At 47.0% G+C, this 19181-nt stretch overlaps 1 protein-coding gene across 2 annotated transcripts in view; it reads right to left on the bottom strand.

Annotated features, from left to right (window-relative positions):
* RERE (arginine-glutamic acid dipeptide repeats) overlaps window positions 1-19181 on the bottom strand; it is a 149104-nt gene extending 129923 nt beyond the window's left edge. For both annotated transcript variants that reach the window (XM_072354142.1, XM_072354146.1), the window contains exon 1: window positions 18799-19181. The gene's annotated coding sequence lies outside the window, so the exon portion shown is untranslated. The remainder of the gene's footprint in view (window positions 1-18798) is intronic.

The following is a 19181-nucleotide window of genomic DNA, read 5'->3' as shown; positions in this document are numbered from 1 at the left end:
AAAAAAAAGGCTGAATTATTTTAAATTCCAATATGTTTTCCAATTAAGGTTTACCTGGAAGACACAACCACTGGACAGAAAGTAATTGTGCTGTGTCAGGGAGGCAGCAAGTTCACCTCTGGATACACTGGGCCATGAGGAGAGCTGAGCACAGACCCAGACCTTCAGTGAGGGATGTTCTGCTTGTCAGAGCAGGACAGAACCTGCCTGGCTGCTGGTGGCACAAACAGCTTGAAAGGGGAAAAGACAGCTTCTACACTGCACTGCTCTGCTTTGAGAGCTTCTGAAGCAAAGGGAGCTTCCCAGCAGTTCTTCCTGCCTTGGAACGGTTTCTTCTCAAATGATTGCAGTCATTTCTAAGGGAGGTCAACTACAGAAACCAAAGGAAATGCTGGTTTAGAAGATCCTGTTTGCACCTCGTGCTCATCCAGTGGGCACAGGAACATTTCAACGCCTGCTGCTTCAAAACACCAAGAGAGCCCACATCACAGGGCATGCTGTGCCTCAGCTCTTCTGCCTACTTAAAAACCATGCTCACTCCTCAACATGTGATTATTTTGCTGTTGTTTGGGTAAACTGGAGCCAGAAGCAAACACTTAACCCAGCACTGCTATTTGCTTCTTCTCTAATGCGCAATTAGACAACTTCAGGAGACCCCTTTCAGGAACAGGTACTTCCCAGCCATTGTTGCATAGCATTTCCTGAACTACTACTACTGGAAACCTGGCAAACAGATTCTGTACAAACACAGGTTATCATGCCTTGCCTGGTGGTTTAACTGGCCAGCTGCAGGCGCTCACCTAACACGGACATCTCTGCCTTTCCCTAGCTTGACCATTGGCTGCATCATGGTTAGCGAAGTGGTGGCAGGAGCACAGTCACTATCACATTTCATTACCACATTGTTTTGATACCTGTGCAAATAGGAGCCTTGCACTGCAAGCATCTCCCACCCATGGCAGGTGGAATTCAGACAGCAGCACTGCAGGGCAGCGTTTCCACGCGCCATGCTAGCCAAGGCTGTGTAGATACCAAATACACTGCAAATGGAGCAAGTATTTCTTTTAATAAACTGCCATGGAAAGACTATGAAAAAAAAAACCCGATTCAAGCTGAGGACATATTGATGGGTACAGAATCCTCCAGGCATTATGCAGCTCGCGCAGGCTCATGGATCAGTATTATTGCAGCAACCAGTGCCCGTCAGAGCCAATTACCCCAGGGACGTCCCTGTGTGAGGAGCGGGCTCTGCTGCTGCTGCGGAGCTGTCAGGGCTGCACACAGCGCCGAGGAGGGATCGCTGAAGATCTGTCACAACCAATTACTGCCAATGTTTTATTTATGTCAGGATGCACCTGATCAGCGAACAATAAAGCCATTTTATACAAAGCGATTACAAAAGCAGAATGCAAAATGGCAACAACTGGTAGCGAAATTGCACGTAAAGGCGGCACGTCCGCTAGCCACACAGCAACACGTGCAATAAATCCTGGATGCTGAAGCAGTAGTGTGCAGATTTTAAAGCTTGTGACTCAAAACGTGGACTGCTTTTGTCCGCTGTCCTGACAAAGGGCTGGGCTGCTTTAGTGGTTTCTGTGGGCAAAAAGATGCAAGTCCATCCATGGAAATGGATACGAGGAACGCCAGGAAAGCAGAAAGGGAGAAACACATTGACACAAGATGGGGACGAGTCCACTGAAGATGCTCTCTGTGCCATGTCAGCTTTTATTTCACCTGCCCAACTCATATGACAGAAGAAGATGAGAGCGAGTGTTTTCAGGTCAGCCTGAAAGCAACCTCTGCTATTTACCAGCTGGGGATGGTCAATGTTTCTGGCACCATTCCTATGACTTCAGTTCCTAGAAGAAAAAACATCCAAGCTGATAAGTTGTGCTGAAATGCCCAGAACTGAGCGGCCCAATAAAGCCAAGTTCCCTTCACACACCATCTGGAAGCCAAAGTTTTTGTTAGACAGATCCCTTTCTAAACAATTACAAATCAAAAGTGGATTTATTAAATTCGAACCATCTCCTAAGCTCACGGACTGCTAAAAATTGATGGCACTTACTGCACAGAGCAATCACAACGCTGGCTTCTACTTGCTCTTGGATTTCACAGGCAGTAACAGATCAGCCCAGAGCCTTCAAGTAGCTTCAGCCCAGACGTGCACATAATTAAATAGCACTCTGCAACAGCCTGGAGGGTGAGCTGCACACCAGCAGCCCAGCAGTCCTGTTGGCCATGGCACATCCCCCACTGTGACAGCCACCTGGAGGGCACAAGAAGCCTAAAAACGCATCTTTTACAGCTACAAACCAAAATAAATAACGTAAAAATCAAGGTGGCATAACACCAATTACCTCGACTGTTATCAATGCAGGCAAAACGCATTTGAGTATGGTTAGTCATGGGGGTGGACTGGAAAGAGTGCACGTAATTGGCATTGCTGACCTGGAATGAAAGTAGAGAGGAACGACTGCTGGGTGCCAGGCAGGGTATTGGAGTGGGATTCCCCTTCTCTCTGCATACGCTGTATGCAACAATTTTCACACGGTCCTTTGTTCACAGGTTACATCCCGCACAAGCAGAGCTACACGATAAGATATTTATCTCAGAAATATACCCCTGTTTAGAGAATTATGTGTGTTTTGGTATCATACATTTGATTTTGGAAAATAATCCATCCCGCAGCTATCAGAAGGAAACATGTCGCTTATTGTTATAGAGCTAAATGAAAGGAGATCAATATTATTTTAATTTTTAAAGGTCTGTTTATGAAATGCAATCATCCTTCATTAAAAATGCAAGCTGTGCTTCACAAGAGGTTAGTGTAAATGATTCATAGTTTGATATCTTTCCAGTATGATCATCCTCTCACAGGAGAGCCCATCAGATGCTCCAACACATCACAAGCTGCTATTATTAAGCAAATAGCTGCCCATGACAAAGAAGCTAACATCCTTTCAAACCTCATCCCACGCTTCCATACTACCTGTGACCCACACACAGCATCCCCCAGCCTGCTACCTGCCCCAGCTCCACGCTCAGAATGGAGCCATTGGTGCAGCCACAGCTCATCCTTTAACACCTCATAAGAGACCCAAATGCTGACCACAATAAAGGAAAGCCCATACACACACATTGCATCGAGGAAACGGCTTTTGCTTGAAGGGAAAAATAACACCCCATGGCCAAAACCCACCCCACCACACGCTCTGCCCTCCATCCCATTACAGAAATAAATCAAATAGCTCAAACTCACTGAGCCCGACGTTGCAGTGGAGTTCTGCCTTGCCTTAGAATGAAAAGGAAATCTACACCTTCAACACCGGACTTCAATGGGTCCCAAAGAATGAAATCTTCAAAGTCAAAGCGATGCAGCATCAAATGAAAGACCCTTCCATTTAGAAACTCCAATTGCAGCTCACCATTTCAGAATAGCAGCAGCGGCTAATTATAACGGGAGGTTTTAACGAATAAATTCTTCATTATTAAACTCCAGTGTTCAATTTCCTCCACACGGATAAAGCAATTACAAACACTGTGGCTATACCAGTCACACACACAAAGCCTGGTATCACAGAAATCCCCTTGAAAAAGCTCACCAGCTGCTACATTAAAGCACGGAATATAATGCTTATATTACAATCATGTCTGTAGAAGAAGTGTCCTTATGGTCCATTATACACAGATGCATGCAGCCTTTATCTGGCTCGCAGATATTTCACCTTGCTATCTCCTCATGCATAACACACAGCAGCTCTGTTTGTGCCCATTACAAGAATACAAGCCAATAATTTTCATCTTTATTCTTTTCTCTCCAAAAGCACATCCGAGTTTAATATAACCGTGCTACCCTCACCCAGCATATTTATGTACGTGCTGCTGGAAATATATTTAATTAAGGCGATATTACACACTGTGGTGTCCGAGATGCGGGTGCTCCCTAGAGAAGACATCAGGTTTAGCCTTTCATACCTGACTGGGACACCTCTCCCCTACAAAAATACATTAAAATAAATATAAATATATGAATACAGCCGGTTCTGACAGAGTGTTTTACAATGGAGTTGCAGAGGATATGCATTCAATCGCTCCATTTCCCAGAAGATTCATTACGGTTACATTAGAAAGTCAAATCAGGCAATTCTGCAGTCTGGTGAAAGCTGGCATATGAAAGCAGGTTAATACAAAAGAATTTCATTTTAAATAGAGGACATTTAGGACTTTTAAAAGAACCATTATGATAAAAATTTCAGGGTGTTTGTTCTGGCTTTAGAGCATGCTTTTCAAGCCTTGATTCAGTGATGTCGCTGATTTCCAAAGGAACGAGGGAGGAGATGTTACATCTCCAAGGTTTGCCATCTTAATTATCCGCCTGCTTCCACACATCAGGGGGAATCACACTGCAGATGCCCTTCTCCACTCAGCAGCCAGCAGCTCCAGCTCTGCACCTGCTGTGCTGCGCACTGCACACCAACACAGCACGGGGACTGCACTGCAGGCCAAGGTGTTACTGACCACAAAACATGCCCTGTTTGAGGCTTTCTTACAGCAGAATTATTACATATAATTCCTGTGATTTGCAAACTTGCTGCATTCCACCAAATAAACTGCAGACAGGGAACGCAATTACCCATTAAACTAATAATGCAAGAAATGACACAAAGGAACCAAAAATTATTTGTTCGAAGCACTATTAACTTACAAATATTAGCTTACCTGAAGGCAGCCAGCTACATTTAGAACAATTCTCTGTCACACACAAGACACCTTTGACCAGAGCACAGGCACTGCCACATCAGCCATACACAGCAAGAAATCAACTCAAGGCTACAGGACACAAAACCCCACATTTAAGGCAATACAAGTCCTAAACAAAGCTAAGGAATGGAGCTCCCACCTCTGCTACAGCATCACGCACAGGGCTTCGTGCTGCCTGGGTATGTGCTGCTGCAAGGCACACCTCGGGTCCAAATACACTGCGCTCCAACTAAGAGTCTGCCTTCAGTTTCACACATTTCAACTCGAGAGCTGTACAAAAAGTTATTAAAATTAATGCATCAAACTATCATAACTCTGTCTCTTTTATTACTGGTAATATTCCTTCTAAAATATTAGTCTGCTTGGCTGCACCAGCGTGTCTTTTTGAAAGTTGTCTTTGAAGATCAGAATCTCTTTAGCATAAGAAGTGAAACATGCCATCATGTTAATTTGACAAGGTAAAGGTGGGGGTGGAACACATCACTTCCAGTTAGTGTTGCTGAAACCCAGCCTGTTCTATTAATTGAAAATTCTTGGGGAAAAAAGAGCATTTTTCCTCCCTGGTTTCCATGTGATAATGGGATTGAGGAGGTAAGGAAAGCCTTTATTAAGAGAGGACTTGAAAATGAGGAAAGGATCAAGCTTGGCAAGTGACCCAAGTAAGCACTTTCCATCTTACTTAAACAGGTGAGGATCAACTGCAGCACCACAAATATTCCTAGTGATCCGGAGAGTATTTGTTTGCCCTTATATAGTATTTATTATGCAAACATGTATATACACACACACACACACACACACACACACACAAAAGGTGGGAGTGAGAGCGCATGCACCTGTGTTTTACCAACAAGAAATGCACAGCTGGGACACCTCAGTCCCTCCTGCAGTACAGGTCATACATGTGGCCACAACATCGTGTTACCCAACACTGCTTTATCAAAGCACACAACAGAACGCCCACACGCACCCACTTATACAACACAAAACAGCTCCAGGCCCTCATCAGCTGGCAGGAGTGTCACAGCTTTCTGATGTTCTATAACTGTTTATGGTAACCTCACGCATGCATATGCTGTACTGTCTAATCACCTGTTGCTGGCCCACCTGTTTTACACCAGGAAAAACAGGTATTGCACTTGAAAGACCTGGGACTGGTGAGAAAGGGGTTGCCAACACAGCAGGACCCTGCTTCACTCCACAGGCCCTGCCAGGGCTGGGTGCAGCCATGGATGGGATACTGCTGGGCAGCATGTGCTGCTACTGGCTGACCACCTTCCTCACGCTGCCCCAGAACAGCACAGCTTGTCATGGAGCCAGCAGGATGCACAGCAGCCATATGCATATATATTCCCCTTCTTCCTTTTCTACAGAGACTTCTTCACCATGGTTGCTCACAGCCCAGCACGCTCCTCTGTCCCAGCAGACTTTGGATGGTCAAGATATAAGAAAATCCCACTTGGTTCAGAGTAAGGCCCACCCTGCTTTATACCACAAATCTCTATCAAGCTTATCGCCAGGGCACAAGGCAATAAAATGGAAGTGCTCACGAGCCTTCCAACTGCACTCTTATTCCTCAAAGGCATGTGTGGGAGGTCAGTCAACATACACTCTGTTGCATTGCAACCATTTCCTACAGTTCAATTCAAGAGATAACGGTATCAAAACACAACTGAAGGGAGTACCAAATGGGGCCCTTCCTATAAACGTTCCATCTCCAAGGCCCACTAACATAATAAGACCTTTTAAGGCAGCGTAGTTATCCCAAAGTCTGCTTTAAGAGACAGTCGATCTGTAATGGCCATCATCTGGCCAGCCTTTCTCTTTTAAAGATATCTTGCCATTCATTTCCCTGTCTCTTTTTCCCAGCTCTCTTAACTATTAGCCAGGTAGACAAACCACCCTAAAACAAAAGCAATGTGTTGACCTTAATTCACCCTCTGAAAGGCTAAGTGCTCCAGGAAGCCAAAAGGTGTTTGAGCAGATCCTGACTGCAGCAGTGATTCAGGCTGCCCAGCATCCACTTCCCTGCTGCAAGAAGAAAAGGGAGCAGAACAACACCCTGTGCGGGAAGGGGGAAATGTTCACAACAAAGCCAGGTGCTGGTGCCATTCAATTCAACACAGCCACGGGGCTACAATAAACCACAACACACACAGAATGAGCAATCACAGCACATCTCAGAAACCTTGAACTATTCGCTTCGAAATAAAGCTGCCAAAACACACCAGTATGCAAACATCGGAGTCAAACAACACATCAGAACAGAAAGCGCTGCGCTCTCAGTCATGTCATCTTACTGTGTGTTTAACCTGGGGTTGACAGCTGGAGCATGAGGCTTTGCTGCACTCTTCTCCAGGAAAATAAAAAGGCTCTATATAACTTACAGACAAAAAGTTGGCTGGGGTCACTTTGGAGCGGCGTGGAGCAGTCCTAGAACACATTTCCTACTGGTTTATATCTATTGCAGTAAGAACGCAAACAGCAGAATCTAGCAGTCTGTATGTCTCATGAACAAAACCCAGAGCTCACAGTTGGACCTAAAAACCACGTGGGGAGCTGCACGAAGCCCCTTGGTTTCAGCAGTGACCCAGCAGGATCCTCCATCCCCAGCTACCCACACGCTGCCATTGGGGCAGAAGGATCTGTCACAGTGACTGCTCTGCGTCCTGCTCAATTCCAATGTTTCCTGTCCTAGCAGGACACCCTGACAGCCTTGTAAATCTCCTCTTAACCCCTCTACTCCCCTAAGCCTCAGGAGAAAGTATAAGAACATGTTTTTTTAGTATCCTGAACTGTTCCAGTGATACATAACTCACATTTGAGAGCTAACATATGGTTCAAACAAGCATCAGATTGTTACATGCTTTTCATACCAGCCCTGGATAATCCCTGGGTTCCCAACATCTGTCTTGCATTTGTGATATAATTACACATTTATTTTGCCTTTTACTAGCTAAGTTTCATACATTGTTTACTTGATCCTAGGAATGATTTTGCTGCAGCCAAGGGACATCCTACTCCTTATCACAGGCTTCGTTGGAGCTTACAGATGTCTGCAATTCTCCTGCTCACGGTTCAGCTAATTACAGAATACAACTGCTCACCTAAACAAACTCACTCCTGATACTCCATATGAGTCTAGACAAAAGACAAACAAACATAGAAGCATGAACAGTTGCTCTATAAACACTTTTTAGAACTGCAAGAAAATTAAGAGTGCACTGGAAGGTGAGGAGGAGAACAAGGCATCAGTTTTTAATGCACCACTAAGAGTTCGGTGTCAAAGCAGTGTTTGGGTGCCACAACGCTGCTGCAGTTTCCATTTGATACACTAACTGCAGGCAGAGCTGATGCTGATCTTGTTTTCCCTTCTGACACATTCTTCTCAAAGCTGCTCCATTTGGAAGACAGAACGACCGATGCAACCAGCACGACTAAGTTCAGGCACGTCGGTGCTCTCCGTGCTCAACTTAAAGTTCAGACTTCCCATCCATAGCAGATCCTTCATTGAGCAAATTGCCACCACGTGGTGACCAGCGAGCACGTCTGTGTTTTGCCCATCTGCATGAACAGGAAAAAGGTTCTGGTTTTAAACAGTGATGTATTGACCAGAAATTGTGTGATCAAAGCCTGCTCTTGGAGGAGGCTTTGTTTTTGAAACAGACAGGGATTGTGCTTTCACAGCACCGAGCAGAACACCACAAATGATGGCTGCTGTGTGAGCTGTCGCAGTGAGCCCACACACACCTCACTCAATACAGGACTTCTCAATGCAATCACAGCAAACAAGCCTACATTCAGCAAGCTGGGCACGTGTCTCAGCCTACAGCAAACAGCAACCTCCATTATGGGATGGAGAGGAGGCCGGACAAAGCTGAACTGGACATGCTGTTAGCACAGCATCAATTAGAACTGCCAGTCATCTTCCATGCCTCCTAACTTGAGGTAAGTGGATCAGCACATTGGGGAGTTCATCATTTTGGAACAGCAGTCTCAATAGGGTCAGCTCACAAATGAGGCACTGACTGCAGTGTGATGCATTCCTATAACACCACATTCCATTGCCTTCTGCGCTGTTAATATATCCACTAACGACTTACCTGACTTGTAAGAATTCATCCCATACGTTACCTTTATGCATCGGCATAAACAGAGGCCATAAAACTCATCAGATCCTTGTCTCCTGTGCTTGTTTTCCCTTCATTAGAGCTCAAAGTTCCACAGCCTGCCTGGTACCCATTATTAAAAGCTAAACAGATGTTTACCCAAACTACCACCACTGTTTGTGAAGCATGCAGGAGCTGTTTATATCAGCACAGAATGGATGCCATTTACTTATACTGCTTTAGGATGAATGGGAACCCCTAACAACGAAAGGCATTCAAACACTGCAACACTTGTTAATGTGTTTTGATAAGAAGCACCCACTGCATTCGTTACCATTGCATGACACCGTGAATTCTGAGCAGACCTAGAAGTGTACCATCACACCCAGCATCCAGCGAGGACACATTATCTAAGCCCAGGATTCCTTCTGCCTTCTCCATGAGGCCTGACCCCAGCACTGAGGATTTATGGGCCCGCTGTAATTGAAGCAATCTTCCCCAGAATATGTTCATTAGCTCTCCACACTCATTTCTGCCCCCTGTGCCTTACGTAGGGCAAGGTCTGCCATTCTAGAATACCTTTCCAATCGCACCATTAAGACAAACACCACAAAACCACCACGTAGAAACACCAAAACATGAACTGCTTTAGAAAAACTGAAAGGGAAAACAAGTAAACATCCTTTATTATTGTTATTTTAAGAGACAATCGCTCCCAAACACAGCTTGGTTTGCTCAGCTACGTCAGACTGAGAACTCAGTTTGCATTTTGCTTGTCTGCCATTACTGGCAAATTGAAGCCGAGAACAAACGCTGCGTAAGCAACAAATAATTTGACCAACGTGCCAACAATCGCTTTAATCTCTTCCACTTCACCACTGATGAACCTTTTATGAACGTAATCTTCTAGAAGGTAACCGGTAATACAAGATAATCCCAGTACAAGTTTAATTAAAAAATACAAACTACGTATAGCTCCGTGCTTACCAGCTCTCATTCCGAAAAGGCGAGAGCAGCAATTATTAATAGCTCTGTTAATCTGGCAAACTGAAGTGCACAGAAACGAGCTGGAGAAGCGTTCAACAGACCATTTCACGCTGAAAAAATTAGTTTCCACAAATTATAATTTGCCTTAGTTTAAAGCATCAGAGCAGCTATTTTTAAACCGCTGAACTGAAGCGTGCTTACAGAGTTACAGATGCGGGTCTCCCACAGAAAACCCAGCACAAGATTGCTCATTGTTGCAAGGCACCACAGAATGCAAGGAGGGGGAAAGGAGGAAAGCAATTTTCCTGCCCAAGTAACACAGGATCTGAGCTGTCAAACGCAAGTCAACACAGATTTCATTCAAGTTTGGAATGCCAAGAGCCTTATTTGATCAGACACAAAATACATTTGCTATTTTTAAAGATACCTCACGCCATCATTTATCCAGAGCCTGCAATTCAAGGGGAGCTTTCACATTTCAAAGCTCATCAGAAGACAGGCCCATATGCATTCAAGCGTCAGCTCTTCAAACATCAACCAAGCTCCCCCCAGCAATCACCCCTGTCCTTCCAAACCCAGGCAGAGGCATTTCAAGCTGTATGAAAGCCCCCAGAAAGCTTTTCCCCCGCTGTGTATCATGGTGCCAGCCACCAAGCCTGTTACTGATACAGAAACAGCCTCTCTAACCACAACCCTGAACCCTTTTCTCATCTTCAACTGTCCGACTCTGAGGTTCATAATCACTGCAAGTAACAACAGAAATTACCTCAAAAAGCACAAATATCTCCAATGAACAAAGCCAACACACACACAATAGGTAAGCTGTGGCATTCTTCCCATTGATGAGCACACTGTCCAAACCAGTCCATTTCTCCCATCAACTCCTTTTGGATTAGGTTCTACCATGACCAAAGGCCCATACAGACTCTTTCCACACCATGACAACAAACCAGATGCTGGAGGGGAAAAATGACGCGTGGACAAGCTAGCCAAATTAAACCTGGTGATCTAATGCACACTGCTTTAAGCTGTGACACTTCGCTGAGAACTACGTGCATTGTAAATATTTTTCCCTCCTACAAGAGAGCATCAAGTTTCAGACAGCCGAGTTAGCAAAACACCAGTGTGGGCAGCAGCACTGTCAAAAAAATATATATAAATGCAAGACTGTAACAGGCTTTGCCTTTCCAGGAATACAGGCAACAAATAGTAACAGCCAAGTGCAACTGATGGCAACACGGAGAGCTGCAGGCATAGGGACATCTTCAGGTGCTTCTCCTAAAGGATGGGATGCATTTCATTACCCAGTGCTGCCCGCCCTGTCAGGCTTTTTGCACACCCTTATCTCTAAGTAGCTCCTCACTGATGTGAGAACCTCCAGCACAAGCTTCTGCAATGTTCGGTCCCCAGAGATGCAGAGGTTTGTTTTGATAGCAGTTTAAAGAATAAAATAAATAAATAAAAAGGAATACAGTTGCACTGTGCTGTAGAGACAGCACTTCCAGCCCGCCCTGACAGCCAATTTATCCAAATTCATAAGTAATCAAATCACTACAGCAGGCGTATCAGCAGCACACCACGCTCTGCAAGCTCCTCTGACAAACCCTTCCAGCTGCTACAGCCCTTCTGAACAGAGGTGTGCTGCCACAGCTGCAGGAATCACACTCATTTGTGCAAGCAGGAACGGGTGACCATGAGAACTGTCAGCACCGAGGAACTAAGCAGCAGCCATCACAGAGGGACATGTATGCCATGCTACCCAAATAGATCTTCCCACATTGATCCATTACTTGCTAAATGTACAGTACCTTTTATAATGAAGGCACAGAAAGGCTACCCGAGCTCAGGAACACATCCAGCCACGCAGAGAACAGATCTGGCTGGACTTCAAACAGAAAATCTGACATCACAGAAGGATCAATCGGTTTTCAGCACTGCAAGTATTAATCTCTTCTGCTTAACCTTCTCCTCTGAAGCCCTTCCCTTCCTCTTCCCCAGGAATAAAAGGAGCTGGAGTATTTCAGCCTTTTGCACACACCCACTGAACCACGTTCTGGTTTGTGAGAGCTACGTTTAAATGAGATCCAGCTCACTTTCCTGCTACTTTCTGAAGAGGCATTTCCAATAAAAGCAGACATGTACGTGGCAAACAACCTTTCCCAGGCTGACCGATGGGTGACATCACCTCTTACCATCTTGAAAAGCTCATGCAACATTTATGTCTTTACCTCTGTGTACCTGAAAGCAAAATCCCTATTTCATTCTCTGTATGGAGGTGGAGAGAACGTTACTCAGAACGTATCTCCAGTATCGATTCAGAGCGCTCTCTGAATGAGCAAGCAGTCAATTAGTAACAAGAGGGGGACTAAGTACAGGAGCTCTCCATTAGCAATACCTAAGAGACAGCCTGTTATTACAGGCGTAATACAGTGTGTGTTTTCTGCTAAAAACCCAAACAAAAGCAGGGAGCATCTCCTCTGAAATGGAGAAGTACCGAAGAGGTACCAAAGATGCATCACAACGCAGCAAATGCAATAAACAAAACTCCTTGTGCTTCATCATTATCTCATAGTCCTTTATATCAAAGCAAACATCACGCCATAGGTTTGCCACCAGTTTTCTGGGTTCTGGGCCACCACCACCATCTAGACTCTTCTTAAGGACTGACATGCAAACCTTCCAGCCCCCTCTTGTCTACTTACAGCATGACCATTTACCATCTTCAGGAACTGAATACATGACCTAATTCAAATATCTGTGGGATTTAATACAGGAAACATGTTTAATTTCCAACAGGATGTTACAAACAAGGGGACTCATTCATTAATAACCGTCCCAGCCCTTCTTTTCAACAATATCCAACACGTTTATCAGGGCATCGGAAAAAACCCAGCATGGAAAAATGTGAATGCAATTTATCAGGACTCAGAAGGCTTCTCGACTCGTACACACAAGTAATTACCTTCCACATCTCACTTACCAAACTTGTACTTTGGGACAAAAAGCTGCGGAAGTAGTTATTTGATGAATAATTAGTTTAGGAAAGAGTACAGGGCTCTCCTGAATTGAAGTAAGCCTGCATGGAGAGAAGTGACACACAACGGGAACACCAGCAGGGCCGCTTCCATTTGTCCCACAGATTACAAAGTGAGACAACAAAATTCGACAATAAATGGCCACATCAACACAAAGAGCAGCGGGAAATCATCAAATGACTTTCTCCCTCCACAAATGGTGATCCACAATCACTGCACTACCTGCACCATCACCTTGTTGCTGCCTGCATCATCTGACAGCTTCGATGGGAGCAGCCAAACAGCAGCTACAGGTGCTGCAGCACAAAGAGCAGCTGGATCCTGCCTAGCTCTTCTTACAAGAGCAAATGGTAACATTTGTCTCAGCCCTCCACTAATCCAAATATTATTCAGACCGTCATCCAGAACCACGCATTGCAAAATCCCCTCAATTCCAAGAGACTGCATATAAACAGAAAAGCCCTAAATCTATTTTCTCTTTATTCAGACACCAGGCCGTTTTATTTTCCTCTGGGGCTTAGGAGAACTACTTGCATTACCATACTCCAACCCACATTGCTTCAAAGCACTCTCGCCTTCACTGGGTTATCCACATTTCACCCTTTTCTCTCAACTCCTTTGATTTAAAGCTTAACCTCTGGAACAATCTCCCACTCCACGTTGGCCAGCCAACACTACATCAGCCATAAACCATCTCTCCACTGTCATCAGCTGAAAGCCCTCCGTGGCTCCTGCCCAGAGTTTAGCTGAATCAAGCAGGGAATATCAAGTTTACCATGGAAACTGCTCTGGAGAACAAGGGGGAGATTTCCTTCATTAACCACAGATACAGGGGGCAGATCACAGCAGGTTTAAGAACCAGAACACCACACACCAGCCTGTGTGAGCAATAACAAGCAAGTGACTTTTATTTTTAAAACTTAAACGGCATCAGAAATCAAACCCTCAGCTCCAAACAGCCCTACAGTGAGCCACGTTATCCCTGCTGGCTCTTAGCAGCTGGGCATTTGAGTCTCACATCTCCAGACTCTCTGGTACCTTTAAGTTCATGTGCTGCCTAAACCTCACCTGAAGGGTTCAGGCTGCAGGGCAGGCAGTGTAATCCAGCGGTCAGAGGCAGGTCTATTAAGTTTCATCAAGTGAAAATGAACGACCTTGAAGACATAAATTAGATTTCTGCATCTCGCTCCCTGTTTGTAAAAATGAGGATTAAGTCTCCTGCACCGACCTCATTAAAAGATCTCTAATGGAGGCACCGCGTTCATTTTTATGTAAGATGTGCCATTTGGGCACACAAAGATCATGGAACAGAAGAGTTGGGGAGCTCAACTACTGCTCACATCTCTGTGCCCACATCACAGAGCAATGCAGCCACATGACTGTGGGAGCACCCAGGTCTAAAACAGCTCAGCCATGGCAGCACTGCTGACTCAAGGTACAGATGCTGAGGTGAGGTCCAGGGGTCACTCTGTGCTGAGTGCCCAGGGGGTAGAAGTAAACAGGCTGCCTGAAGTCATGTCCCTCATCCCTTGAGACAGATGGCACCTTGCATATGCTGCCATTAGGGGCTTGCCATAACACTTGCCATAGAGCTGCTAGCACTCATTAAGCTGCACCGCAACTTAACTCTGCACTAACTCACATATGAGCCCTCATTGCATTTGAGGCACAAATATATTAAGTGCACAATGCATGTGACCAGCAGACCCCCCTGTAAATTCTCCCCCTGCACTCAGACTGCCACAGCTCCACATACAGAAATCTGACTGTAGAATCAAGAGCTCACGACGTAATATCTGCTCAAGAAAGTAATATATATGGCTCACAAGGAATCTGAGCTCAGATAAGATCCACTGACTGTCAATTTCAGTCCTTTCAGATCCATTAGCCTTACTATTGGTGAGTCATTTGTTGGAGACTCGGAATAAAACCCACCAGGAGCCACGCAGAGGGAAGTATCTACAAGCACAAGGTGACAGAACTTCCTTTCTCCTCCTTTAACCTGGTTTCTCCCAGGGAAAACAAAACAAAACATCCCCGCTCCCCTCACTTCCTCACCCCCCCCATGCCAGGAACTGCTGGTGCATAAATGAGCTCCAACCACGCCAGTCATCTCAGCAATAACCGACATTCCTGAAAGTTTTGTGCAGACCAGCAAACGGATGGGGAAAAAATACCACCTAATTACATCCCCACTAAGGCATGGCCAGACACAACCCGGCATTTACGCCCAATGCATCCCTGCCTGCTCAGCTGCTACAAGGGCAGGGGAAGGAAGAAGGAACCGGATGCGGGGGGCAAACTTCAGGGCTAACGAGCTCTGCCTCTTATAGAGAATTACTGGAACAGAAGCTTCGTTAGCACCGCTGGTCGTGGAAATAAACATGCCCTACAAGCTTCACTGCATGCACCACAACACACCACCTAACGCTCTGCACTGTGAATAGGAAATCTGGCTGCATAGTTAAACAGGCTTGACCTGTCAGCATCAGGGTTCAAATGACACCACAGTAACAGTTTTGTTCATACACTCAGGTAAAGCACATCAAGTAGGAGCTCAAAACAAACCAGCCATCACTTTGTGCCATTTTCCTTGGCTTTCATGCAGCTAATTGCCTCCCTTAGCCCAGTTCGGTAAGAACAAAAGGCAGACAGAGCATTGCAACAGTCACCTGGTTTGCAATAACTCAATGACAAGTTAGCTTGGGATCCAACAGAGGCACACGCTAAGCTGATCTGCATTTCCCAAGCTGCCCTCTTAACAGAATCAAGGTGCTAAGCACAAACACAACCCTTTATGCACACATCCACCACCAGCTCCCATACGGTGCATTTCACACCCAAAATAAGCCACCGCATCTCCCCACCAGCACAGAGGGCAGGAAAGCCTGCTGCCTGCACCCACAGCACTCTCACTTTCCACTGTGCAACCACACCGCTCTGGATGCTCGGTGAGCTAAGCAGATGTGGGCATTCAGAAAGAAAAAGACAACTACTGATATAGGGAACGGGCAGCTAATATTTCAACCTGTTTGTTTTTTCTCCAGTCACTTACAGCAGCGCTTTGCCTCAGTAGAATTCTAAATCAAAAGGAGCCGGCGTAGCATTCATATCTTGTTTGCTCCTTTGTTCATACATCAGCCTCTGTGAAAAGAGCAGTTGGGCACAGCCACCAGTGCTACAAAAGCTTGTGTCTAACACCACTCGCAACCCAACCTAAGGAGCACAAAACACACCAGGGGTCCCATTGCCCAGCAGCTCTATCAGCCCAAGGCTCAGCAGGACTTTCTGCCCAGCACCTTGCAGGCACCCAACCCCACTTGGCCCCGCAGAGGGACAGTCTGTGCACCCCCTGCTCCACTTCCCATTTGTGGAGAACCATTTCCCTTTCAAGAAGCTTTCAGAAAACAAACTTTATAAAGGTTCTTTTTTTTTCCCCTTGTAGGAGCTTTTACAATCCTGGTCTCCCCCTTTAAACGTGCACAGTTGCTCACTAACCCTACTTCAGGATAACATCACAATGCAATGGTTTCTGCTCAGCATTATTTCCTCATAATCTGGAAATTAGCTACAAATCAAGCCCTGCACCAGCACCGCAGAGCACAGTGTGCTTCTGGAGCTTACAGTGTCCTTAAATATGGCAGGTAATGAAATCAAAGCCACCCTCAGGCAATCTTAATGTACCAACAGCTCTGCTGAGAAGATAACACAGGTTCTGCTGTGCTATTACACAGCCTCTAACACATACTTGCAAAGTTCTATATGCTCTGAGCACATTTTTCCCTCCCACTCCCAAAAGTGAAATAACTTCTTTATGGGCAGAACAACGGCCCAGTATGGCTGGAACAGAGAGATGCATTCTGAAGCTATGATAGCACATTTTAAAATAGGATGTTATTTTAAATACCAACTAAACAGCAACATCCAAATAGCATCTTTCTTACCTAAGCCGTAACCAGCATTAGGAATTACACACACAATCTCTGCTCACAACTGTGAATGCTGTCACTTATTGGCCTTGTGCTGCAGCAGCACTGAGCCTATTCCCACAGCTCCACAAGACAGGCTTCTGCAGCACACCAAAACCCCATGGAGGTACAAGGATGCAAGGAAATAAGCATCAGTTAACCCAGGACTGCTTCTGAAGGCAGCTCTGTCTCTCCCAGCTTCACTCTATGTAGCAGAGGGACAGCAGGGCTCTGCCCAGATGGGAGCTCTCTCCCCTGGTCACTCCACAGCACAAACTTAATGCCACTGGATGGCATGAGCTCTGCACTGTGCTTCCTTCCACAGCCTCAGCACAGGCTGCAATTGTTTCTAGAGATGCTGCCATAAAAACAAGAAGCATTAAGCAACCAAGAAAGGAAACTGTCTACATTGAAACCACCTTCTGGCCTCCGTGCACTTCCTTCAACTTCCATCATCCCAATGTGTTTATAGGAAGCGTTCTCCCCCAGCAGCCTTTCCCCCAGTGCTCAGGAGGAGCCTTTTTCCATTGCAGGGCTCTCTCTGGGGTTGGGGGACACAACAGAGCATGAGAGGAAGTTGAGAGGGGTTGAAAGGAGAGCACTCTGAGCCTCACCTCGCGTGCTCCCTCCCTTCACGCTCAGTCACAGAGAATGGAGCCAGCACCGGGAGGGGAGGAGGGAAAGCACACAATGTTTTGGCATCCTTCAGCTCCTCGTTAGCTATTTTGGCTTTTCACAAGGTTACAGAAAGGCCATTCTGGAGAAGGAGGAAGGAGGTAGGAAACGCTCCCTGCTCTCTGTCTGTGCTCAAAGGAGAGGAGCTCTGTCTGTATAAGAACAGTCCCAAACACAGCAGTGCACCGCACAGAACAATGAGCTCCAGCCCGGGCATTGTGTGCATCCACCTCCCTCCTCCCCTCCGGCACTCAGCAACCAACAACAGAAGCCCTAAGATCGCCCTCATCTCCACCAGCCCCGGCCATAATCCTCCAGGACGGACTCGGGGAGGGAGGCGGAGGGAAGATGTATTTACCAGAAGTGCTTTTATTATTATTATAGAAACACTGCCACCCCTCTCGGCCACCACGGATTTCTCAATCCGAAGGGAGCAGCGCACACAAAACCAATGTTTGCCTAGTAATGCTAGAACTACAGCAAGCATTACGCATCGCCCATCCATCCGAGCGTTCGACGGGAGCCTTTTACAACGCATCTTTCTTTCGACACGCTGTTTGCTTTCAGCAATCTGTATTTAAGCAAGGCCGCGTTGCGTGCATGATGTCACCCGGCTTTGCTGTGGGACCGGAGCAAGGAGCGGGGCCGCCCGCACGGCACGGACCCCAGGCGGAGCTCAGCGCCGCGGGGCAGAACGGGGCCAAACGCCGCTCGAGGGGAAAACTCCGCGTGCCAAAAGCCGTAACCCGGCACGAACCGCAACCCGGCGTGCGAACGTAAACCGGGGGGGAAGGCGCCCAACAATGAATCACATTGTTTTCCTCCGGCTGCCGCTTCCAGAGGAGAAACCCCCCCCGGCGCTGCACCTCCCGCCGCTACTTCTGAGCCCCGGCGGCTCCAGCCGCACTTCGGAGGGACAAAATCGGGGTAACGATGGCGGATGAGGCCGGCTCTCCCCCCGCCGCGCTCCGTGGCACCCCGCGCCTTCCTTTGTGTCCCCGCGCCGGCACGGCTCCCCCTCCCCTCACACCGCCGGGCAACTCCGGCCTCTCCAGAGGAGCCGTTCCACCGCTCGGTACGGCCGGAGGGGAGAGAAAACAGGAAAACGCACAGAAAAATAATAATAATGACCAAACATATAGATAGATATAGATAATAATAGGAAATCAAGATAATAATAGAGAATCAAAATAAAACAATAGCAAAGCTGCAGCAGCCAGACGGAGCCCCGCGTTGCCCCCCCCCCCCCGGCCCTCCTACCTCAGCGGGGCTACACCATCCGCGGCGGCTCCGTGTCGCTGCCGGGACAAAGCGGCGGCGGCGGCGGGGGCCGCTGAGCGGGGAGGAGGAGGAGGAGGAGGAGAGGAGAGAAGGCGGCGGGGAGCGGCTCCGCTCCGGCTGTGGGGCGGCGGTCGCTGGGGGTCCCCGCGCGGTGCCTCAGCGGCGGCAGCACAGGAGCATCGCCACGGGGAGAGCGGCGGGGCGGGGGCCGGGCTGGGGGCGCACAGCCGAGCGCTGCCTCCGCCTCTGCCTGCCTTCCCTCACACACGCACGCACGGCACGCAGCGAGCGGGCACCCAGCAACGCAGCCAGGCCGGAGCCGCCTGCCAGTATCCCGCGTTTCTATTGGAGGAAAGGAGGCA

This window comes from Excalfactoria chinensis, chromosome 20 (assembly GCF_039878825.1).
Source record: "Excalfactoria chinensis isolate bCotChi1 chromosome 20, bCotChi1.hap2, whole genome shotgun sequence".
Taxonomy (NCBI): Eukaryota; Metazoa; Chordata; class Aves; order Galliformes; family Phasianidae; genus Excalfactoria; species Excalfactoria chinensis.
This window is presented reverse-complemented; position numbering and strand designations above follow the sequence as displayed.